The following is a 26023-nucleotide window of genomic DNA, read 5'->3' as shown; positions in this document are numbered from 1 at the left end:
GTAGTTTCATCATATCTGTTTACTGTCATAGTGTTGCTGAATAATAAAGTTTTCGATAAAATTTTGAGGTCTTGTGGTATTATTGGTTGTTTCTAAGGTTTTGTCTGCTTCAATGTGTTTTTCAGCTTCATATCTCAATAAATATTTGTTCTCCTGTGTCGTGGTATGTACTGGTCGATAGAGAATTGTGTACTTTGTACATTGATGCTGATGCATTTGTTGGCTTGTTTCAGTTCATTATGATGTCGTCAAGCAATTTTCGGCCAATTTTCCTCTACGAATTCAAAAAAGCGCTACCAGAACAGTCCGAAAAATTACCCAGGTATTTGGAATGATAGTGTTAATAACGCACTGTTTGAAGTAATCCAGGACGAGGATTGGAGGACCCTTGTGCAGACACACCCATGACAAACGGTGCTTGGGATGGCGATGGCGTTAACTGGGCGTCAGCTCCCATGCGCTTTTTGATGGTTTAAAATGTATTGAAAAGGTCAACAAGCTCGAAAAGGGTGCCACACGATTTCAATGATCTACAGAAATTTGAATTTGAATTTGCGCAACCAAAACTATCCTTTTTTGGATCGGATCGTCACGTGTGATGAAAAGTGGATCCTGTACCACAACAGAGATGTTCAGGACAGTGGTTGGTCACCGATCAGCCACCCAGACCCTTTCCAAATGCGAAAACCACCATAAAAAGACCATGGTTACTGTATGGTGGCTGGTGTGATTCACTGTAACTTTTTGCAACCGGGCCAAACCATCACAGCAGAATCCTATTGTGAGGAAATTGATGAAATGTATCGAAAATTGCGCCAGCAGCAGATGAGGTCCGATCCTGCTCAACGACAATGCCCGTCCGCACGTTTCACAAATCACCGCCCAAAAATGAAATACATTGAGCGTCAAACTTCTGCCTTGCCCACCATACTCCCCAGACCTCTTGCCAATCGACTACCATCTTTTCAAGCACTGTGATAACTTTAGTACCTGTTGAATCTTCGCCAATCAGAACCACGCAAAAACGGCCTTCGTTGACTTCATATAATCTCGAGCAACCAACATTTATGCTGACAGAATGGATCGACTTGTGTTACGTTGGCAAAAGTGCACCGATTCAAATACACAAACTCAAATTGAATAAGCATATTAGAGTTTAAAGTAGACTCATTGAAATAGGTAAAACTATTGAAACAACCTAATACTGTTGATAATTCCATTTTGAAATTTTGTTGTCAATTCTTATGATAGTCACATGTTTCAAGGGTGGTAATAATAATGTTGTGTACTTATGTGTATCATGTCTGGTCAAATTTTGCCACTGAATTTCGAAGCCCTTACCCTCAACTAATTGAGTCGAAGTGTTGTACGTTCAGTTTGAATGACAACATTTTTCATCTAATATGATAGACCATCCAAGACCAGTTATTTATGCACCTTTATTATATGAATATCCACTGAAAGGATTTGAAGTCACGCTGAATCTAATTTAGCGGTCTAGTTTTCCAACACTACCTTAATATGAGTATCAAACGAAAGAGATTGTTGAGAAGAATACGATAAATAAAATGCCGCCATTGTAATTCCAAAGTAACGGATGACCAAAGATGACGGACTAGTTTTTTACGCATATGGCGGACGATCCAAGATGACAGACTATTCTTGACTACCTAGATTAATTTGTTGCCATAATATGGCTATCAAATGAAAGGCTCACGCGAAAAAAATCAAAATAAAATGGCTGCCATATCAATTTCAAAGAGTTATAGTTCGGCGAAGGTTAAGGATAGTTTACTGGTGCTCCAAAAAATATTATAGGGATCAAACATGATGCATTTATAAACACACTCAAGTAAAACTAAGCTAACATCATCAGGTTAGCGAAAAGCGCGTCGAGAGTCAGCATTTTTATTCTAGTGAGGGAAAACCGTTTACAATAGATTCATTTCACGTCAGAGTTTCCAAATTCTACTTGTAAGTCTTTGTATGAAGATGAATCAAGTTCAGACTTCAATTGAAATAAAGTACACCATTACAAAATGAAATTGGAAAGCAGAAGGAGCTTATAAAACATGAGCGGAAGTAGTAGAACCGTGTAGAACCGTGTTAGGAATCACAAGTTAAAAGGTAAGACCTCATTAGTCCCTAGCTTGCACAAGTTTCCCAACTTCTGAGAGTTGTTGTTCGTATGGGGGCGACAGCTGATTAACGGAAAAACAGATTTTGAACAGATTTTTTCAAACAGTATAATGAAAGAATGTAGGAAAACCAAATTTCTCATTTCACGAATAAAATTGTACATATGAAAACTATATTCCGAAATTTTCATTCAATAATAAAGAGTTAACACAATACGATATGTTCGATTTCATTCTGATGATTCGTGATTTTAGAAAAAAAATATTACTTCAAAATGGAACCAATGAATTTTTCAACTGATAAATTTAATTTCTTGTCTAAACTAACTATTCATCTCCGTCATTTCACTTAATTGACTCGAAATGATGTAAGAAAGTCTCAAATGTCTGCGAATCCAACTTCCTGTTATTACTTTCATTATATTTGCCCCAACTTCAGTCCGTAATCAATTCTTTCCAGATTAAACAGCGAGCCAATTTCGGAGGAGTTATTGAGTTCAGGGAAGTTTCAACAAGAGGAAAATTTGCCACCGGTTAGACGAGTCAGTTTGATAATTGCTCGCGAATTTCCTATTTGCCAACATGTTAGGCTGTGATAATTGATGCGAATAAATAGTGAAGCAATATCAGTACCGCCGTTGAACATGGTTCAAGTTGAATTTAGGTTACAAAACAGTGCCGCAACAATAAACAATTAAATGTTGAAAAGAAAATTATTTGAATATTTCATAATTCAATTCTCGAACAACTTCTGAGGATGAATTCCACAGAGTATACTGAATAAAATATTTTAGTATTACGATAATATTATTTATATATTTTTTCTATAATTTATTCAAGTAAAACAAAACTGCAACACGTCTATAGCTATGAAAACCTGCCTTGCAATGAAGTGTTACATTATTAAGTCATGAATTTACATCAAGTATCTGTCAATTCCATCACATATTTTTTTTATAAAATTTTCCCTGAATACAAAAATTTCATGCTAGAAATGTTCCTCAATATTCACTCATTAAATGACATCATATATGACATGAAAAAATATCTATCCTTCGACCGCTTTTGATGGAATCAAACGTGCCAAGTCATTTAAACACCTCCCGTGAAAGTATCTATGAAAGAGAGCCAAATCTCTAACCCTCCTTCGATGTTCCAGACTTTCGAAGTTACAAGTGATGTTTGCGTCGAAAATCAAGCGGATGGTTCTTTTCTGGATGGAATCCAGCAGCTGCAGGATATGCTCAGGGGCGAAGCTCCATACATAAGTACAATACTCCAAAGGTTTATTAAGCATCAAAAGTTGCTGAGTTATGTACAGTTTTCTGGTTCGGAACAGTGTTCCAAGCTTTTGAGAGGCAGCGTTTGCAATTCCAGCGACATGATTGTGCCAAGATATATTGATGCCCATTTTAACCCCCAACAAACTTATCAAAGCAGAAAGCGGTATTGTCTGCCCTGACATTATTATATCCGGTTCGGAGAAATTGATCTTTTTGGAGCAAACCGATGACTTTGTTTTTATGTTTTTCCTGTACAGCTTGTGTTTTGTGAAAAGAAAAAGAAAGTGAATCCGTTTCTATCTTGATAGTATTAGCTGCGATCCTCAATTTTGTCATCTGAAAAGAGTCGTTCAAAAATTGGAACTGTAAAGGTTCTCAAAAATTTCGAATAGATGATGATAGATGATTTGATTATCAATAACTCTCACGAATTTTTTCTGATTCAATATAGACATCTTTGTTGAATGCCCATTAAAAAATGTGTATTCTTCTGATAACACGACCTTCTTCAGAAAAAGGTGACTCAGAATGTATTTCTACATATGATCCTCGTTCTACTTTTTTTCTGTAACACTTGATACTGAACTTTCACTGACGTCGTCTCCGACCACAATTTTTTTGTTAGTTTTTGTGTAATCAAGATATCTAATTTCAATTTATCATACAGGGAAGTCATACTTGGTGTTCATGAAATGTCTATTCAATTCTGCTTATCCTGCTTGGTGTGGATTGAGACAGTTGAAAGAGATATTTCAAGATTTAAATTTGTTTCGTTTATTTCAAATGTGAAAAAACAGGACATGTACAAAAATAATCAAACGTAATGAATCAAGAACCAATTATCTAACTGAATAATTTAACATTTGGTTATAGTTGGATTCAAAAAAAGTCTGAAAGCCAAATTAAGTAATAAGAATACGTGTTGATAAAAAAATATAAAAGATTGAAGTAGATGTAATCAATGTTGTTGATTGTTATTCTATATGAATTTTTGCAAAAACTCCCACCATATTTCCTATTCAGTCTTATTTATAATCTATTATTTTGAAGTAAAATTGCAGATACTTTCGTATCAGTATTTTATTTTACAAAATTTTTAAGTAGTAGGTTACATATTGTTACGTTTTTTCCCATGGGTTAACCAATAATTGACTACACTAAACAATAATCAAACGTAACTTTATTTCACTTCAAATACAACAAAACACTTTGACTTAAAACTTCAAATATTATTCAAATGTCTATCACCTTATTAGATCGCTCCGCCTACCGCACTGTCACTTCCACTTGACTGTCTCGATAGGCGAGTAGATCGTGTTTATATTTGGCAATCATAGGAGGAAAAAAATTCATATGGAATTCCATCGACGTTGGTGGGATATTCGCTGGGATTCGATCGAAGCCGGTGCGAAGAGTAGAATAATCGAGGCTGTGCGCGCTTTGACCACGTCACAGTTCGTTTAGGGCTACCAGTGGTGACCGGCATTATTTTCTTTAGGGCCTAAGGTTGTTCGCCCCGAATAACATTTCGAGAGGGAACATCACGACCAATGAACGGACTCAGTATTTCTATGTAGACAACTTCAGACTTGCTTCTTGGGTGACAATTGTATTCTGTACACAAGATCGTTAATCTTTTTTGGTTAACAAGTAAAGTCCTTGCCATGGTCTTTGCATCTCGGGACACAACACTTTCCGACGTTGGGGTTAGTAGAGCCATACTATAGCCCTCCTTGAAGCTCATCGGCAGCGACTTTTTGTCAAATCTCATATTCATCCTGTCGCTGGAAAGCTTCAATTTGGAGCTAGCAAATTTGTGTACAATTTCCAGTCTGTCCTACAGGTCATTCACATACTCTGAAATAGGTACCTCTTGAGAATTATCAGATAGGCTACCACACGATACATCTATCGGAAGTTTCAGTTCTCGACCAGTTGACAACATAGATTGTGTCTAACCTGTCGCGTCATGTTGGGAACCAATGTATCCCAGTCTCTTTGGTTATCTGTTTCCATCAGTACTTGCATCCAGTTTTCTCGATGCGATTTTCACCAGTAAAGTGTACATCAGTAGATGCTCTGAGAAAAACTATGAGAAGTTATATTTTCTCAAGAAAATCTATTACACTAGGAATTATAGTTTGGATCATCTCCTTTTTATACCAATTTCGTTGACGACATGAGGGTGATAGTTCTAGCGTAAGAGGAAAGCGCTTCCTTTGGATTCGATTAACACCAAAGATTGTGATTCTATACCTCTCTGTTGAAATTATTCAGTGTCTGAACAATAGTTGAAACATTCATTTAGTTTTTTAATTTTGAAAATGACTCAACCTCAGATGCACCAAACTCTTACGAAGGTTCGAAATAGATGAACACTTCAACACTGGCGTAGAATCAGGTCATTATTACGCATTGGTCAGAGATGAAACGAACTGGTTAAGTTTGACGATAGTTGTGTCACGAAGTGTTCTGGCGATGTTTTGAATTTATTGGAGACTCTGGAGACACCTTACGTTTTGTTTTATGACAGAAAGGACATTGGCAGATCAAAATCTTCAGATAATGTGGTGCTGCAGGTTTTTCCGGGTTTTCCTGCAGCTGAAAAAGTAAATGCGCCAGTGGAATCAATGAAGTCGCCCTGGAGCGCCAATAAATTTTATTTGTTTTATAATTTCATGATTGTATTACTTTCTCCGAATAACTATGTAAATATAAACAATTGAAAAGATGAATGCGGCTTCTTTGAATTTTCATTCAAACCAGTGAAAACCAATTTTTCATCAACCATATTTTTTTAATTTCAAGTGTATATGAGTAAATCCAAAAAAGTCACTGTCTCGAGATACTAGAACTATAACACTCTCTTTTCGATGCGCGTTTTACCAACCATGTCAAAATTTGCTCTGTTCGATATGAATAGAGGTAGGAATTAGTCTTAATCATCTGGTGAAAGGCACGTCCAGAAGAGTGTTGCGGTATAGGTGTTTTGGAACAGTGCTTATTTGGAATTTATTGCATATAATTTATCGAACAAACAGCAACTGTGCTTTATACCACTGAATTAGAGCATCGGGTGGGAACTTTTGTCTATATACACCATACTAACATTGTTTTTTATTATATTCAGGTAACTTTTTTGTTCTGCGTACTTATTTGTATCATGCACTTACTCAAAATGAGAACCAAATCCATCATAAATATATCTGAAAAGTTTTGCATTTTAATTTTAGAATTCTGTAGTCGAAAAAAACAAATGTACCAATAATACTCAAAAAGATTTCCAAAAGGCTTATACATGAAAATATAATGATAAAATTATATTTTTATTAATCATGACATTCTCTTCAAAACTAGGTTTGTGTTGTGTTCATGTCGACTTTTTGATGAAATTTAGTATTCGATTCATGATATAAATATATATTTGAAAGTAAAGCTGGAACCTTTGTCAAATATGGAAAAAATATTTTTTTTTTTTATTTAAAGAAAGTTGCATCAACCGCTAGGGTTTTTAGCAACGGCATAATACAAATGATTCAATTAGTATATGATATTCAAAATTAATTTATATATGTCGTAAAATGTGTATATTTTTGAGGAAAGCTATCAATTGTTCAGTGTCACAATTTTCACCAAGTATGTCTTTCATTGTTTGTGGAATGCGATGAGTAAGTCTGTCGATGTGATATAGCACGCATTCTGTCAGAATGTGTTTTAACTCAGGTCTGTTCCCCACACTTCACATCTTGGTTTGTCACCACCTGTTATGAGGTACTCCTGTGTTAAGCGGGTATGTCCCAGTCGCAAACTAGTCAGGATAACTTGGTGTCTTCTGTTTTTGGGAATATTTTTCCATGGGAGTACTGATGTTTTTACTTCTGCTAGCTTAGAGCTGGAATTGTACCACTGATGTTGCCAATTGTTGATGATTTTTTGTTTGTAGAAAGATTTCAGGTCAATGTCATTTATCATTCCTTTACGTAAAATATCCAATCTTACTGATTTTAAATCTCTCCGTCCAATAAGCATACTCTGCTCATTATCTGAAGTGTTCGAGAAAATGATATTTTCTCAGATTCAGTGTCACTGAATTATTTCCAAGTAACAGTTAGGATTTAGATCCCAACTGCCCTTCTGAATATTACCAATGACATCTTAAGGATGATTGACAAAAAAAGTTGACGCCTTCAGTAATGCTTGAATGAAAGAAAGCCTTTAACCGCTTCAAATACACTTTCTACATGCTATCCTACAATATATTGGCTTTCAAGAAGATTCAATTTCTATTTCCCCACTCTCTGTCTTCTGTCTGTCCGACTGTTTCTCCATCAACCCTTCTAATACCATTGCAATGTTGATTGGTAGAAAAAAGAACGCAGTCTAACCGCAACTCCTTTGTTCTGTCCATCAACTCGAACAATCTGGGTTTCATATTTGATTCTTCTCTCAATTTCAATAATCACATCGATCTCATCATATGAAGTGTTTTCGCCAAATTGGGCCTTATTCATTCAAATACAAAAATATTTGATAAAAAAGGTAAAATCCTCTTCTGTGAGTCATCATTCACACCTTAACTATGCCTGCAATTTCCAAAAGAGGCTGCCATCGGTTACAAATGGTTCAGAACCCGTGTGTTCGTTTGATTCAAGGTCCTAAAAGACGTGATCACATATTCGGGCCAGTGATGAACATGGATTAGCTCAATATTTACAACAGACAAATTATATTATTTATTCCTGCACCTCATGATACTAAGCGGTAGTAGATCATCATGAAAAATTTGAAATAAAATTTCCTATGCTTTTTACCACTTGTATTTATAACTAATATTACTGCAGTTTCGACCTATAAGGACATTTTCAAACGTACAGAATAAACATTTGTACGTTTCATTTTTCACTTGACTTGCTCCACTACAAAAGAGTCACTTTCGATCGTTTTTCTCGTTTAATATAACTAGGCTCTATAACAACATCCCATTCATTTCTTCAAATTCAAACTAAAAGTATGTCTTCTCTTGAGTGAGTTATTACTGTGTATTTTTGTTAGTTGTAATCCGTAATTAGTTGTTATCCTATGCAAAAATTCTAGGGGTAATTGAAGTTTACGTCTTCAATATAATGAAGAATTTTCATACATGAAATAAAGAAAGGGAGATGAATTTGTTGGAAGCTTTGAAAATAAATAAATTGTACAAAAACCACAATTTCAAAACGCTCAATGATCAACTAGAACTATGTAGCTCGCCTCTTTTCAATTTGTGAATTTTGACATATAGTTTACGATCCAACCGTTGGTAATCGTGATATATTGAAGAAGATAATTAGTTATTGTAGTATTGGTATTGATTATTCAGGTAACATTTGTTATTTCAGGTACCTATCAGCTATAATATCCCAAGGACATTGATAACTAACGAAATAATTTTATCACAGTTTTCGAAAGCACGTTATTTGGTAACATCCCGACGCCGAAGGCGGAGGGATGTTACCTAAAATAACGTGCTTGAGAAAGTTGTGATAAAATTATGAGTTATTTATCAATGTTCGAGGGATATTCGGTGAGAAAATTTTTTGCAATTCGAACAAAATTATTTATTGAACACACAGTTATTAAAAGAACAATTCGTATAATAATATTCCGAACTCCATAAATATTTTCCAAGTGTATTTTTTACTATTGACAGTATTTTTTGGTGTATATTCTTCAATGATTTTGTCAATTGCCGCATCATTTTGAACACCAAAGCGAGGAAGTGACATTTTCGAAATAAATTGAATTACTGAAATGTCAAACAACTTTATTGTGTTGGTTGCTTAGCAATGTCATGACATAAGTGATAACTACCCGTGAAAACTATCCATGGGTAGTTATCAGTGTAATGATGGTTTCATTGGTTATTTCGACACACTTGACTAGAAATAGACAAATTTGATAGGATAATTTTTTTGGCAAAAAATTTTCAAAGGTATCTGATCTTATCAGTGTATATTCAAGTTCTTGTCTTGACTTGATGTATTAGTCACTTGAAAATGGCCTGATAAACCGAAACAGATCGTAATAAATAATAAACTCAGTAGAAATTAGACAGAAGTTATTTTCTTTATTCTATATTCAGGTCTGGTTTACCTTAAAAAACTTTGATTCTCCAGAAAGCCGGTTCAGACATTTTTTTCTTGTCTTTGAGCGTGTTACTCTCACATTCAATGAAGATTTGCTCGCGACCGGTATCGACAACTCTGACGATTCACGTGTTCATAAAAGGTAAAGGTAGATTCATCATTGAACAATGAATAGGTTTACATTTAGGTAACTCTGTATTCTAAGAGTTTGCTAAACAGCTCACAGAACCGCAACACGAGTTTCACACAATAGCCAACTTGGTTGGTGAAACGCGCGTCGAGAATAGTGTTGCCGTTTTGGTATCTGGGAACAGTGCTCGTGTTGGATTTATTCTGTGCCAGAGGTTCCATTTCCTTATGTGAGTATTTTCAATATATAGATACTTCTGATACACTTATAAATGACCAACGAACTGTTAATATGATATGAAAAATGAAGATATGAAAATAATATAATTTTACTACGATGCTTCCAATTTTTTTTCTATGATTTCAACAATTCACTATTTGCTTTTTGTTATATTTACACTGTTTCTACTTTACCGCCTATATAACTAGTTTAATTCAACTTTGAATATCTTCCATCAACCTTTTCTAATTGAAAGCAAATGAATTACTATAAAACATCGAAACTTCGAGTGAATCAAGAATGAAGTGCGATCTTCAGTTCCGTGTAGCGAAATTTCTCTCATGAAGTGGTATTGCAGTTCGTAGGAGGCAAGACACCATCCACTAAGGCGTAACCAAACATCGGGGTGAGTTAACGAGACCCCTGGGGTTCTAGGATGCTGAGTGGTCACTGATAGGGCTGCATCTCTACAACTCCCAGTTGTCCAGGTTCGTATAATAATGAAGTTCGGTGTCGAAATCAGACGAAGAGGGATATTGTACGGAAAACTTCAAATATATGTGGTGTGGGAAAGTGATGTTGTATACAGTGTAGCTCATCGAAATTACTTTTGTTTTCAGATTCACTTCAATTTCCTTTCTTCAACTTCAAACTCATTACGGGTACAGTGTGACTCATCGTCTATAAGGGCATTGAATTTCTTTGAAATTTTTATTAGAGCAAAAATCATTAAGCTACAATCATCAGCAACAATTTGATTTTTAATAAATTGATGGATGTAGTCAGCATTATGTGGTAGATGATTATCATGAAAAGTGAACAATTAAACGTTCTATGTTTTTTAATACTTGTATTTGCAACTGACGTTACTGCAGTTTCGTCCTATAAGGACATCTTCAAACGAATACACTAAACTGAAAATAATTGATAATATTAGCCCTCATATATCTGTATAACTATATCTGTTATTACCTACAGTGGTGTTTAGATATATAAAAGTTTATATAATCAATTATTTTCAGTTTATTGTATTCTTTCGAAAATGTCCTTATAGGACGAAGCTGCAGTTACGTTAACTTTATTAGTTCTTCAATAAAAATTAGAAAATTGATATTTTTTGCTAAGCCACTTACTTCTTCTAATCTAATTCTCAATAATTCATATTGAAAAACGTAATAGTAAGATATATTTTCAGAACTATGACATACTAAGCAGTTCATTTTTTGTGATCAAAGCTGATCTATCTCAATGTAAGTTAAAAACTTCCTGATTTTTTATTTCAATAATGAAAAAGATCCTCATCGTTATTCGAAATAGTTTTATTTCCATAAATATTTCACGACACTATCGCAACGACAATGTGTAAACCCTCTGTTAGACAGGCAAAGGTAATTGAAATTTAATAATTGTTTGCAATTATTCAAATTCCATAGTAATTATATGAGACACATATCAGTCGAGTGTTATATCCCGAATGCACCAAGTTTCATTGGTTAAAATGTTCGCAAATATATAATTTTTGAAAGCAGATATGTTTTGGATATGACTAGTTATTGACATTATGAAAAAAAGTTCAACAATGCCAATAATAATTAGTCATATTGAAAATTTACCTGTTATCTCCTTTACCGTTACCTAATCACATGAGGTAACTAATACTATATAATATAATAATACTGTATATAAGGAATTATAGTCAAGTGTGTACTATTACTACCGAGGAAACTATAGACGCGAAACATGTCTAGAATATAAAAAAAAAATTTTTGATTTTCTTTTTATTATTTTCATGTATGGTGTTATCAATTTTCATCAAGTTACAGGTCACTCCATTCATAATTTGTTTTAATATTTACCGACAATCATATTTTAATATTTGATTCCATCGATTTGATTTGATAAGGACATTGACAATTATTGAACTTGTCAGAATGATGCATAAAGTAGGCTCTGAGGAGACACGTATGTTTCAAGAATAATGACACTTAGTGTTAATATCGTGGTTGTCAGTTTTATTGCCGTCAGTAGGTATTTATTTAGTTTTCTTGATCTGTTAATGTTAATCATCTATACATATTTATGAATGAATCTCAATCATAATATATAAAAATGCTAGTCTCTATCAGTTATTGAAAGATAATATATTACAAGAAGTGAACATTGATTTCTACGAAAAAAAAAGATGTACTTAAACAGTGAATTAATTTTGTTCGAGTTTTGGAGTTCTTTCCAATGTTTACCTCCCTCTCCATTTTTTCAGATTTGATTGCACTCCAGAGCAGCAAACCAGACATAATAAAGCTTTCACTCGCCCTTTCATAACTAGAAAACACGCCCACCCTTATTTGTTTGCGATTCTCTGCATCAAACAAGTTTTCATTTGAAACAGCGTATCCGATGAAACGTGAAGCCCTCGTGTAATTGTAGTCAATAAAACTGCTTTCTCTACCGACTATTTCCGAAAAAAACCTATTGTTTTCTGTGGAAACGATATCAATCCCCTGAGGAGAATAAATTTCAGCGATCCTGCCCATGTTCGAATTTCCCTAGCGGCAACCGGCACTGAATCTAACAATGTTGCTAATATTGCTCCTACGTTTATCTGCGATAATTAGCACAGCTTTCACGTGTTGTGATGGAGTTTACTAGCCCGACGTTGGACCATTCTGGCCTAAATTAATTATGACTGGATCACAATGTGATGTTTATCTACTTATGTCAAGTGTTACATCATGATAATCGTGTGTTCGTGACAGTAATTATCCTTGGAACTACTACGATTTTACGGTAACGATTTCTGTCTTTTACGGAATAAGTATCACGGTATCTTTTTCTCATCTAATAGCCACTTGATAATGCAAAGATTGGTGACAATCTTACATTTTACCGAAAATTATTAGAGTAAATATGATTCATTCATTAGTTCATATTTTGATATTTTGTTGAAAAATAATTATCCAACATGAATTGTTGCTAACGTATGTATTTGCTATGGAATTGGCTTATGCTTGGCTTATGCTATTGCTATTGTGTGGAACACATGGATAAGACTTATAATTCATGTGAGACTTTGTAAATGTTTTGGAATATATCAACTTGACATGGTTAAGTCAGAAAGTTTTTCGAATTTCAGTTCTTACAGTTTTGTAACAAATATAGAATCTTCGGAAAATGTCCGTTGGAATATTATATTCAGCAATATATTTGTTGCTCTAGGAAAATATCGACTTTGTCTTCAGTCAGCTTACACATTTGATCGAAATAATTGGGGATTCACGAGAGACAATATTTACCGTCAATAATAAACTGTGTTTTTCAACTACTATCTTGAAAACAATAGCTTCTTCGAGATGCTTCAAAACAAAATAAGGAATAACTGAATAGGTGAAACTAGATCCAGTATGGAAGAAAGCATTTGAAACTACTCGTTACATTGTTCACAAATCAGAAGCATGCAAGTGTCGTTTTCGAAATACTCAAAAATCAAAAGTTGTTTCTTCACAAATTATACAATCATCGTTGTGAATAAGTAACGTCGCCCATTATATCCCAACAAATATTCGCATATTGATTTCCTGAACAAATTCAGTTCTACATTCAGAAATTATTTTGTAGTTCGACTATCTGTCTGTAACAGAAATATATCAATATTTGATTATTATTGTAATTGTATGGGCTCTTCTTTCCGACCAATAAATAAATATTACTTGTTCTACCCATATTTCACTTAAACGTTGGGTATTCGATCAAAAGTAGATTTTTTCTATAGTTGTAGATAGTTTCGTAGAATACAGTTCCACAAAAATATTTTGAGTTATATATACGAACATATATTACCCTCTAGAATATATTACCGTAAAGTTTCATATTTCCAATGGCCGTCGTATCCAGCTCTACTAATTCTTATGTAACCGGACTATACCATCAAAGTAGAGTCCCGGTTCAGATTAATGGACGAGCGTGGAAAGGCATCGGACCACCAGATTAGCAACCCAGGTGTTAACACGGCCATAGAAAGGCACCAAAGCTAATAAATAGCTAACCGACAATGTGCCGTATAAACATCATCTTGATGAAACAACTTCAAGCGGCCTGCTACCTTGTTTATTGTTCGACTTGATCCGTCCTGATCAAAATAAGATATTGTTGCTCTAGTTACCAGATTCATCAGGAGAGTAAAGGCATTCTTTATTTCAGAATGTTGGAATAACAGAAAAGTGTAAAATCAATTAAATAATCTATTGATCTAAATTTTGATTTCTTATACCTGCCACAAATTGTATCACTGGGGTCGTTTTTGTGACATAAAAGTGACTACAGACTGAACAAACGTTCTTGTGGACTAGCTGAGCATGTTATCTCTTCAGATCATGTTATGGATTATGATAATAAAAAAAATTTAACAGCTGAAAATGATAAAGTCAAAAGGCTTTTTCTAGAAATGGTTCACATGAGTGAAAATAATAATAACTTAAACAAAAAATCAGAAATACAAAATATAAGTCAAATTTACAATTATATTTCACTTTTGACCAATAAAATTGAACAAATAATTTTAAGATAAAAAGAATTATACATCACTAATAATTTCTCACTTACACTTTCATTTAAATCTCACTGTATATGCAAATATCATAATAATAACATTTTCTCTGATGCTGTAACAAAATTTTCAACGTCAAATTTGCATTTGACTTTTCGTTTCTTATGTTTGGATTTATATGCCTTTTTTTATATTTTAAACTAACTTTGGTGGGTCTTTTATAACATTTCTATTACTATATAATGATTGCATGATATTTACTTTGTAGATATTCTTGATAAAAGAAAAAATGAATTTTCGTAAGCTTGAATAGCAAAAAATAGTGTATTCGTAGCTGGTGAAATACATACATGCACGCAATACATGCACACTCGATAAAATCGCTATTTGTATTTATATCCTACATATGTCACGCATGTAGCTATAGCTGCCTACGTGGTCATATTATATGTAGCCTGGGAATTCTAGGTCTTCTAACTGAAACAACAAATGTGCGGTTAGATCCTGTTGTTGACTCCGTGCGTAAGTGTTGTTTCCTGCTTTCGACAAACAATGCATTGCCCAACTTGACACTTGGCTGCACCGCGCTGACGAGGCCTACAGCCAGAAACACACACACACACACACACACATATATATATATATATATATATATATATATATATATATATATATATATAAATATATATACATACATATATATATATATATATATATATATATATATATATATATATATATATAAATATATATACATACATACATTGTCAGTACCGGACAGGCAGCACTACTCTGATCATTCCCATATTGATTTCAATTTAAGAGCCACCGGTAGACAGTTGTTTTAGCCTATTAGGCATCGTCAGTACCGGTCAGACGGTCCTCGGTTGAGAACAAAATGTGAATAACCAAGAAGAGTACTTGATGAAAATAACTGCGTAAACGCAAGCGAGACATAAGTAAGTAATAATTTCATGACACACCTACTGGTGTATCATGGAATTATTTCACAGCAGCTCAACTGCATTAACCTTTCTCGATTTCATATAATTTCTCGAAACATGTGGATTAGTTTTACAATGACATTTCAGGTTAGCTTTCCAAAGGACCACGCACACTCCTTATGCAAAATGGCTTTCTGTCGAATCGCTTGAAATTGTAGTATTTTGTTGAGCTCGTTCTACAGATCAGAAGTTACTATAGGCACAAATAACTTCTATGCATAGTTTTCGAAATACAAGGTGTCAAATCTGGAAAACGCCACTTTCAGACTAATATTAACTAGTTAATATCACACATAATTATCGGTAGAATTGAAAAAAAAATGCAGTCTATAGTTCTTATCTCAGACCAAACTTCCATTTATATGCTATGAACTTCAAAGAATAATATACTGTTTCTAGTTGAGGCCCCAATAGATGGAAAATATTAGATTTATCATTTTATATAGAGCAATTCACAATTTTCGTTGCGATATATATTATTGTTTCACAATGATTCGTTTTTTACATTTAAACAAAATTTTCACTTGAAATGTACAGGAACCCAAATCTGAAATGACAGAGGTAGATCGCCATGTATACTGAAATTTTGACTGTCAAATTCTTTTATATTTCAGCATTCCATAGTGAATGTGATTTGTGAATTTGAGTAAGAATTACAGAAAATTCGTATGTACCGTTTTCTATTTATAACTTGGCATAGTCAAGTAGGCATATTTTTCAAGGATATTGAAAATGTGATTTCGATCTGGATAGATGAGTTTTGAAAAGACGATGACCCAATTTGCCTTATCCCGCAATAATAAATCATATCGCACGAAATTGTTCAAAATAAAAGCATAATTTATTTTGTATACAAGGTGAGTTGAGAAAAAATCGTTAGACTTTACCTTCTTTCGGATCATAATTTTTCGACTTGACGACAGTTTTTTGATACTACAATATAATTTCCCGAAGCTAGATCTCTCACATAGTTCAGATAATTGGCTCAAAATACAATTCAAGCAAAATGTCGGTCTTCAGGTCAAAGAAGATAAAAAGGTTCAATTCCACTCCATTTCCACTCTCTCACTAGAAATGATGGAATATATATCCCGATGCTAATTTTGAATCCAAACCTTAGGTAGATCGCCATGTAAGCGAGAGTGAGGTTTTTTCCGATATTCCATCGTTCTTCTGATTTGTCCGAATGCCACGATTTATTTGATATTATGTAATAAATTCACCATGAATTTCATAGCAGTTCATTGGTTCAAAAATGTATATGAAAAATCTGTTTGATATTCTAATTCTTTGTCACAATCTGTACTCTCTAGGTATATCCTAATAAGAGATGTCAATATGATTCAAAATATTGAATAACTTTGATATCTCTCATTTTTGAGTTTTCATTCAATATAGCATATGTTCAAATGAAAATCTCACGTTAAAAATATCAATACAACATTGAAATATCTTTTTTTTAAGTTTTTAACTCAAATCGAAAATTCATAAGTCATGTATAATCGTCCGAAAAAAATTAGTAAACATAATTTTTATAAATTTTATTCCACCAAACTGAACCAAAGAATATAAAAGACGCATTTGGTATGATGCATTGACAATTTTTTATTCGATAAGAGAAATGAAGTTCTTTCAGAAATTTGTAAAATCAGTTTTGTTAAAGTGGCACATTTCCTTTTTGGTGTTAACTAACGATCCATTAGTAAAATATATTATACAGTTCTATGTACGATTTTCACTATGAAAGGGTTTACTGGCGTTTTGTGAACCCTTCCAATGAAAATGGTTCAGAGAACAGTATATTATATTTTTCAAATATTGATTTTCATCAAGGAAAATCCACTTGAATGGACGAATAAACATTGTTTTTGATCATTTGGAGTCCAGAAAGTTGATATATATATAAAGTAGACTCGGAAAAAGATACAGAACTCAAAATTTCATTTTTTTATTTCCCCAATTGATTTCAATATTATGGTATTCTGAAATCTACTAATGTGATCCAAACAATGTTCAGAGAATTATTTTTCTGTCGGAGTACGAAAAAGTTTTCATTAAAGAATATTATCGACGTAAAAAAATATCTAGCTCTATCTATTTTGGTCATTGCATAAATGCTTCTGGTGGCTGGATCTGCAAAGTAGCAGACCGTGATAAAAATTCCACATTCAAAGGTGAAACCTCGTTAATCCTCGTCTTATGCTAGTTTCAACTTCTAAGGGTTGCCGTTTTTAAGAGGACGACAACTGGTTAATGGAAAAACCCATTTTGAAAACAAGATTTATACAACAGATGGAATAAACAATAAAAACCATCGAAAAAATATCGTAACATTTTTAACTTTGTCTTTCTACATTTTTCAATTAGTAAATCGTTCTTCACTATAATGTGTGAGTATTGCTGTTCACATGTCAATAATTTCTAGACCATACAGATGCATATCTTCAATTGGAGATCTGTTCGCCGCATCACAATTAAAGTTCAAAATCTCACTTGATGGATATATGACATGTTGTTGATGACGCGCGTAACCCAAAAACCACAAAACACTGGAAATATGTGCACAGGTGCCGATAGTTCTCGCACCAGACTTACGAGTACAATAATATCCCATAATTGGTGGATCATATTGTCATTCATTTCCATATAATCATTGAAAGCCATCCAGAGCATATATTTGCTGGAGTTCCTGAATCTAGAGTAAATTCGGAACCTCAAAAAGTTGTAATCATCTCGTAACTCATCAAACTTCATGATTTCATTATGTTTCCTCTGGAATTTGTCTTATATATATGCTGGGACTGAATCTACTTGATGAGTACCTACAGTCAGATCTCTGAGATAATCCATGGATAAACACGTAATTATGGTTCAGCTATCTCCAGTTTTCATTCCTCCTATGTAATTGTTCTATTCCTACTCTTGCTTCGACAATATTGACTTCATCCACTTTTTCCAGTAAAGTTGTAGTTGATTCTGCTGATACATATCTGTTGATCAATCCACCAGCAATGTTTAAAAAATCATTCAGATGAACGGCGTGATGTAACGAAATTGTTCCTTTAAAAATTTGGTCATTGATTTCAAGTGACAATTTCGTGCTTCTACTATCCATGTGGACTTTGTAATGATTCTTGAATTATTACCTTCTGCAGTTGAAAACTGTTCCTGATCGCGTCTTAAAACTGATGGAATATAACTATATACTGATTCCCATTCCCTCCCACATGCCTACCGAATCGCGGTACCCTCTATCCATTATTGAAATATCGTCTCTTTGAAACCAATTTGTCATTCTTTCCAGATCTCTCTCTAGTGCATATGTCAAGATGGAAGCATCATTATTTTTCGAATCAGAAAAATATGGACCATTTATAGCTAGTAGTATATACCCGTCTGGAGCAACCAAAATCTCTGGTTTAATCAAATGTTCACCTTCATCTTTGCCTGGTTTGGTGATCCAGAAAATTTTCAAATGCGGTTTTTCTATTGGTTGGGAAAGATAAAGAAATTAGTTTTATGCCAACGTTTCGAACTTCATTAAATCCATCGTCATATTGCAAAATTTATTAAGTTTATACAATCTCATATTATGTAAAAGAGAAACAAACAGGTGCACTTACCAAACATCAGTTATCCATGTCAAAAAACGTTTAAAATATATGTGACAAACAACATCGGTACAAACGGAAATGAGGACTAACAAAATGAAAACACATACACCACAGACACATCAAAAATGAAAACGATATCAAGGGAGACAAACTGATTAGAAATGGACGTTTTTGTTTGCCTTTAAAAAATCATAAACAATAGAAGGATATCAGATTACACAGGATGGTGGAAACTTATGTGTATTAAAATATCAAGAAATATGATTTGGTAATTTAAAATAAGCACTATTCATTTCACTAGTTCGGACTTCCATTGTCTATTATATTAAATGATTTGAAATCCCTGAAACAAGTAAAAAAGAATAATTAAAAAGAATAGTTGAAAATAACTATTATATTAAGCAACAATAAACCTGAAATGAAATGATAGTGAAATAACCTACAAGTAAAAATATAATAATTGAATAAATAAAAATTAAAGGAATGCAAAAAGAAAATAATAAAAAAATAAAAAAGTGTAGAGATTCCAAGTCACGTTAGTTCACGACGTTTCGATTGTTGGTATCTACAATCGTCTTCTGGTGATGACTGGACTGATTCCTCCGAGAGATGACTATTTTATAGGTCGTTGAAATACTTTCACTTTCTCTACTTTCCATTTTCCGCTACACTGATTCCGTGAGAGATGACCGATTTGGCGGGAGTTGGTCATTTTTCGTTTGATGATGGGTTTCCATATGTTTCGTATATCTACGCTGGCCTGGCTGAATACGTTGTTGGACAACATGTATGCGGCTTCCTTAAATTTTCTCCTGAACCAATGTTCCTCTCTGTGCAAGATCTCAGCTTGGGACCACTCGATGTTGTGTTGATGGGTCCAAACATGGTCTGCTACACTTTTTTATTTTTTTATTATTTTCTTTTTGCATTCCTTTAATTTTTATTTATTCAATTATTATATTTTTACTTGTAGGTTATTTCACTATCATTTCATTTCAGGTTTATTGTTGCTTTATATAATAGTTATTTTCAACTATTCTTTTTAATTATTCTTTTTTACTTGTTTCAGGGATTTCAAATCATTTTATATAATAGACAATGGAAGTCCGAACTAGTGAAATTCATCACGAAACATTGTCAATCACCTTCAAACAAGCATTATTCAGTCCTTCTATGTCCCTTCTAGTGCGAACACTTTTATGTTTGAAAATGTGGATCATCTCACTAAGCAGTCATTCACCAAATAAAGGTTGAATATCTAAAATCTTGGGGTTTGTAAAGTCAAAGCTGTGGCTGTTTTCTCTTGTGTGTCCAACGAGGGCTGTTGGATTGGCAACATTCAACTTCCTTGTATCTCTTTCATGTTCAGACAACCTGTTTTTTTAGGTAACGTCCCGTTTGCCCTACATAACATTTTATACAATCCTTGCAGTTAATTTTATAAACGACGTTTGATTGCATATTCATCGGAGTTTTTGTTTTTTGTTTCGAAAAAAATCTTTTACCTACAATGTTAGCATTTGCAAACGCAGTTTTGATGTGTTCATTATTTAGAACTGATCCAAGTTTTTCAGAAAGGTTATGTACATGAGGAATTTAGAAAAATTTTGAATTGTTAATTTCCAGTGTAGGTTGTCTATTTTTATTTATAATTTTTTTCACCAATGAAGGAGGGTAATTATTTTTAATAAGAAAATCTTCTATGATTCTGATGTTTTTGTTATGGAACTCAGTATGAGAAATTGTGAGTGCTCTTGATTTTAAGTTCCTAATAATATTAATTTTATTGTTAAAACTGTTTTGTGAAAAATAATTAATAAATCTTTCTGAAAAAGTAGTTTCGTGGTACCAGTCGACTTTTAAAATCTGGTTAGATGTTCTCGATATCTTAGTCTCTAAGAAGGCTAGAGAATTGTCTTTTTCCAATTCTGCTGTGAATCAAAGTTGGGTGGAAGCTTTGAAAAACATCAATACTTTCCATTTTTCATTCTTGGGTATTGAAGTGAAAATGTCATCAACGTATCTTTTGAAAAACGGAACTGAAAAAGACAATTGTTCTAGACTACGTTGGTGAACTTCAGACATCACTAGATCTGCACATATAGGTGACATACAGTTTCCTATTCCTAGTCCGGATATTTGTTTATAAAAAACTCCATCGTAGTTAAAATAGTTCGACTTAAAGCAAAATTCAAATACTTTTATAAATTCATCTAGAGGTGAACTAGTGAATTCTGAGATTTTGGGCCATCTTTCTATAATAATTTCAATTGTGAGATTCACAGGGATGTTGGTGAAAAGGAAATCTTCGTCTAGAGATATTACAAAATCATCAGTTAATTTTTGTCCTCGAATAAAAGCAGACAAATCAAAAGAGTCCTCCACATGATGATCAGCTTTTTCAAAACCAGTTTTTAAAATTTCACTAACCCACTTTGATATTTTATATATAGGGGAATTTATAAAACTGACATTGAAGGCATCCCTTCTTTGTGGATTTTAGGTAGAAAATATACTTTCTGTAGTGACGTAGTCAGCATTTTTCAATAATATATTTATGATCTAGTAATCCTTTAATTATTTTATTGGACTTATTTTGTATTTTTATGGTAAGGTCATTAGATACAATTTCATATACTTTTCTGTCACTCAACATTTCAGTAGATCTCGCAACAAAAATATTTCTATCTAGTACTATTGTTACATTGCCCTTGTCAGCTTTAGTGATGATGATATCAGGGTGTTCCTTCTAAAATATTCGTGTGTCTCTTATATCATTAAAACGTTTTTTATGAGTGTTATTATTATTATTAAAATGTTTGTTAAAATTTGTATAGTTGGTTAAAATATTAACTATTTTATTGCGTTTTTCTATTTTTTTCTTCGTTTGATTGCAAGGCATTGATGACACTTTCAACATCTATTAATATTTCTCTAAGGGGAAAATTATTTTTTGATACGACAAGTTGAATTTTTCACCCATGCTAAGTAAGTGTTGAACATTATCTGGTAATTCATAACTAGATTAGTTGATTAACCATTTCTTGTTAATTTCGATTGGTATCTCATTGATTACATATTAGTTTTTTAATTTTGTTCAGATGTGCGATTTCAGTTCTTTTGAAAATTGTATTGTATAATTCATTTTGGTTAGAGTCATAAGCTTGAAATGTGATAGGAATAATTTTTGATGTTTGTTCTTCTACCATAGTTAACTCCTATTCAATCTTCTCAACCTTCCAATGTGAATATGTGAATATGTTTGGCTAATTTGATGATCAAATCACTCCAAAATTTGAGATTAAAATATGTTTCATCACCGTAAGTCCTCCTTATTACACTGAGAAAGCCCATTGTACCTTGTCTGGTGTCATATCAACCCAAACATTATATTAACTTTGCCTGGTTTGGTGATCCAAAATATTTTCAAATGCGGTTTTTTCTATTGTTTGGGTAAGGGATCAAAAATGTTCTTAGATGAACCAATTTAGTTTTATACCAACGTTTCGGACTTTATTAAATTCATCATCAGGGTAGTTATGGATTAGAATTGTACAATTCAGTGGTAAATTCTGTTACGTGATTTGCTATATAATCTTGCCTCCTTATAGATGAAAATCCAATATTTTTAGAAACAAATCGTTGCATAAGGGACATTTTCACATTGTAAATGATCAAACTGGTATTTTGCCTAGAAGAGTAATTGAAAATAATTTTTAGGAACTCATCGGTCAAGTCTTGTCGCAATTTACAAAAAAAAGTTAATGAATAAATGTTTTTCTGTAACTGTCCTGTTCTGCGCTTGTGCAACTGGATCACAAAAAGTCTGCAAGTTTTGGAATTGCTTTTTTGTTAATGAAGTTAGGGTTTTAAAGTCTACATCACTGATTTCACCAATGTTCTCAAAATTTCCATAGTTTTGGGAATTTCTTGGAATCGTATTGCGAAGATTTTCCAAAAACACCTGCATTTCTGGACGTCTCACAGTCATCAACAAGTTCAAAAACATGAAAAATAGAGATAAAGGTCCTAAAAATATGAGCGATAGCTCATTCGATTCGGAATCACCTCTAGAAAAATATTTTTGAAGGATTTTGGTGCAGGTACAAAATTGCAATTGTTATTAACAAAATAAGATAAAAAAAAAAGATATTTAGTTTTTCGTTAATAACTCAAAAAATATTAATATTTAAGCAATTTTAGAAAAAGCTCGTTAAAAGGGAAGAAATTTCCGATAAAAAATTCTCGACTCCCGAAACTCTATCTCCATTATTTATAATTTTAATTTGACGTTGAAAATAGGGTTCCGCGCGGCTGTTACAGCATGCGCGCGCTGCCGCTAAAGAGAGTTTATTAAAAGAAATAATTTTTTTATAACATAAAATGTCACTTTGAAAATTTGAAAAAAATCTATTATCTTTTTAACACTCGAATGAATCGAGTCCCGTATAAAACAAAGTTTTATCACCATTTTTCAAAAACTTATTCAATTGTTAACTAACAAATGTTTTCCTAATCTTCGTTGGCATGAATAATGGGATAAAAGGTATAAATAATTGGCATATGAATTTTAAACTTCGTGGGGCCCTTTTGATATATATACTTCATACGATCCTGCAATAAAAGTTCATAAAAATTTATTAATTGGTTAATTATGATTGCAAAATGAAATATCCGAAAATTGTTGATAATTTTTTTTTCAATTGATATTTAGCTATGTCTGTCATAGGATATGAATTTTTTACGTAATTTCTTTATTGAATTGTTTCAAACAAATAGAGAAATTCAATATTGTTGTCTACATTATGAATAAAAAAAATGTTTTTGCTTTTAAAAACCATAATTCACACTTTCAAATAGTTTGGTGTGAAAAATTAATTTTATTTATTATTTGATTGTTCATTAGTTTAACAATTTGTTATAAACAAATATTGATCAACGTTATATTTTTTTCTGAAGCAAAACAAAATTATAAAAACAGTCATAACATATGAAGTATTATAATATATAAGTATTTATGGCACTTTTTCATATATAGCTGTTTTTATAATTTTTTTCTGCTTCAGAAAAAAAATATAACGTTGGTCGATATTTGTGTGTAACAAATTGTTAAACAAATAAACAATTCAATAATAAATAAAACAATTTTTTTTGCCAAACTATTTATAAGTGTAAATCATGATTTTTAAAAGCAAACTTATTTCTTTACTTATCATTAAAACGATCCAAATATAGAAAAATCGATTTTGAACAATTAAAAATGAAAATTAAGAAAAACAAAATTTTTATTCATAATTATCTCTAGACAACGGAATAGCAAAAACAATATTTTCGAAAATATTGAATTTATCTATTTGTTTATAACAATTTCATAAACAAATTACGTAAAAAAATCATATCCTAGGTTAATAACTGCCTTTGTTCATTGTGAAAACAGACAGCTGAATATCAATTGAAAAAAATTTTCATCAACAATTTTTAGATATTTCATTTTGCAATAGTTATAAAAAATCATAATTAACAAATTGATAAATTTTTATGAACTTTGATCGCAGGATCGTATGAAGTATATATATCAAGAAAGTTCCACGAAGTTTAAAATTTATAGGCCAATTATTTATACCTTTTATCCCATTATTTATGCCAACGGATATTGGGAAAACTCTTTTTAGCGGCAGAGCGCGCATGCCGTAACAGCCGCGCGGACCCTATTTTCAACGTCAAATCAAAATTATAAATAATGGAGATACAGTTTCGGGAGTCTGGACTTTTTTATCGGAACTTTCTTCTTCTTCAACGAGTTTTTTTCAAAATTGCCTAAATATTAATATTTTTTGAGTTATTAACGAAAAACTAAATATCATTCACAATTTTCGCTGTGATATATATTATTTTTTCGCAATGATTCGTTTTTTACATTTCATCAAAATTTTCACTTGAATCAGGTGGAAATGTACAAAAACCAAAATCAGAAATAATGAGTTTTGAAAAGACGACCACCCAATTTGCCTTATCCCACAATAATAAATCATATCGCACGAGGTTGTTCAAAATGAAAGCATAATTAATTATTCATACAAGTTGAGTTGACAAAAAATCGTTATGCTTTTATTTCGGATTAAATATTTTTTCGGTCTCCTTCATTTGACAGGGATGTATGTGAATCAGTATGAGAAATCACAATTATATCGAAGGATTTACTAAATATCCGTCTATATAGTAATTTTATTTTACTCATTGAATACCTTTGATAACCCTTGTTTGAAAAGTTTCATTTTACAATAATATGTGAAAGTACAATCTTTCCATACGAGAAATATCGACTTCCATGTGAATACATCGATAATATATCTCGGATATCACTGAGTAGCCTATGAAAACAAAAACTATACGATGCTAAATTCAGTTGACAGTTGTCAAATAATACATATTCACACTTCTGAATCCGTAGATGTTTCGAAAAGTTTGCTAATTTGAATACGATGCCTTTCATAAATACCATTAACTGTTACATTTCTGATAAAAAAGAAGTTGCCAGACATACTTCTTTTATTCGTGTAGAGGAAAATGCAGCAATACGTGAAATTGCTTTCACGAGGCGAGATGCAGCAGGTAGACCTCATATCGATATTGATAATGCTACTAGGATCTGTTTGAACCGATCGATATCAGTTAATGATGAAGTAAGACAGCAAGAAGAGAATCCACGTTGTCTTCGTCTCAATGTTTGCACTCAAACTTCAAGCCACACATGCTGTATTTGTAATGCTGATCAGAATATTCAGAGTGTGTCGCTACAGTGTAGAGTTCATGTTTTTTTTTGAGGAAAAATATATTCAATCCGAATTATGCAAGAATATGTCAACATCATTAGATGAAAATCATAACATATTTTTATTGTTGCACGATGGTCTGCAATACGTGAATAGACCGTATTAGTCTAATCAACAAGTTCAAAAACATGAAA

At 32.6% G+C, this 26023-nt stretch overlaps 1 protein-coding gene and 1 long non-coding RNA gene across 2 annotated transcripts in view; one reads left to right on the top strand and one right to left on the bottom strand.

Annotated features, from left to right (window-relative positions):
- Nucleotides 1–26023, top strand: part of NetA (Netrin-A) — a 554869-nt gene that overhangs the window by 447531 nt on the left and 81315 nt on the right. The gene's annotated exons all lie outside the window — the stretch shown is intronic.
- On the bottom strand, nt 17709–19186 carry LOC141480566 (uncharacterized). The gene is made up of 2 exons (XR_012464427.1): nt 19066–19186; nt 17709–18928 (listed from the first exon to the last, which is right to left on the bottom strand). It is a non-coding gene; the product is annotated as an uncharacterized lncRNA (long non-coding RNA).

Source organism: Leptinotarsa decemlineata, unplaced genomic scaffold (genome assembly GCF_025532065.1).
Source record: "Leptinotarsa decemlineata unplaced genomic scaffold, Ldec_3_MD MMD2_P_RNA_scaffold_11, whole genome shotgun sequence".
NCBI lineage: Eukaryota > Metazoa > Arthropoda > Insecta > Coleoptera > Chrysomelidae > Leptinotarsa > Leptinotarsa decemlineata.
The sequence above is the reverse complement of the archived record's forward strand: the minus strand, read 5'-3'. Positions and strand labels throughout refer to the sequence as shown.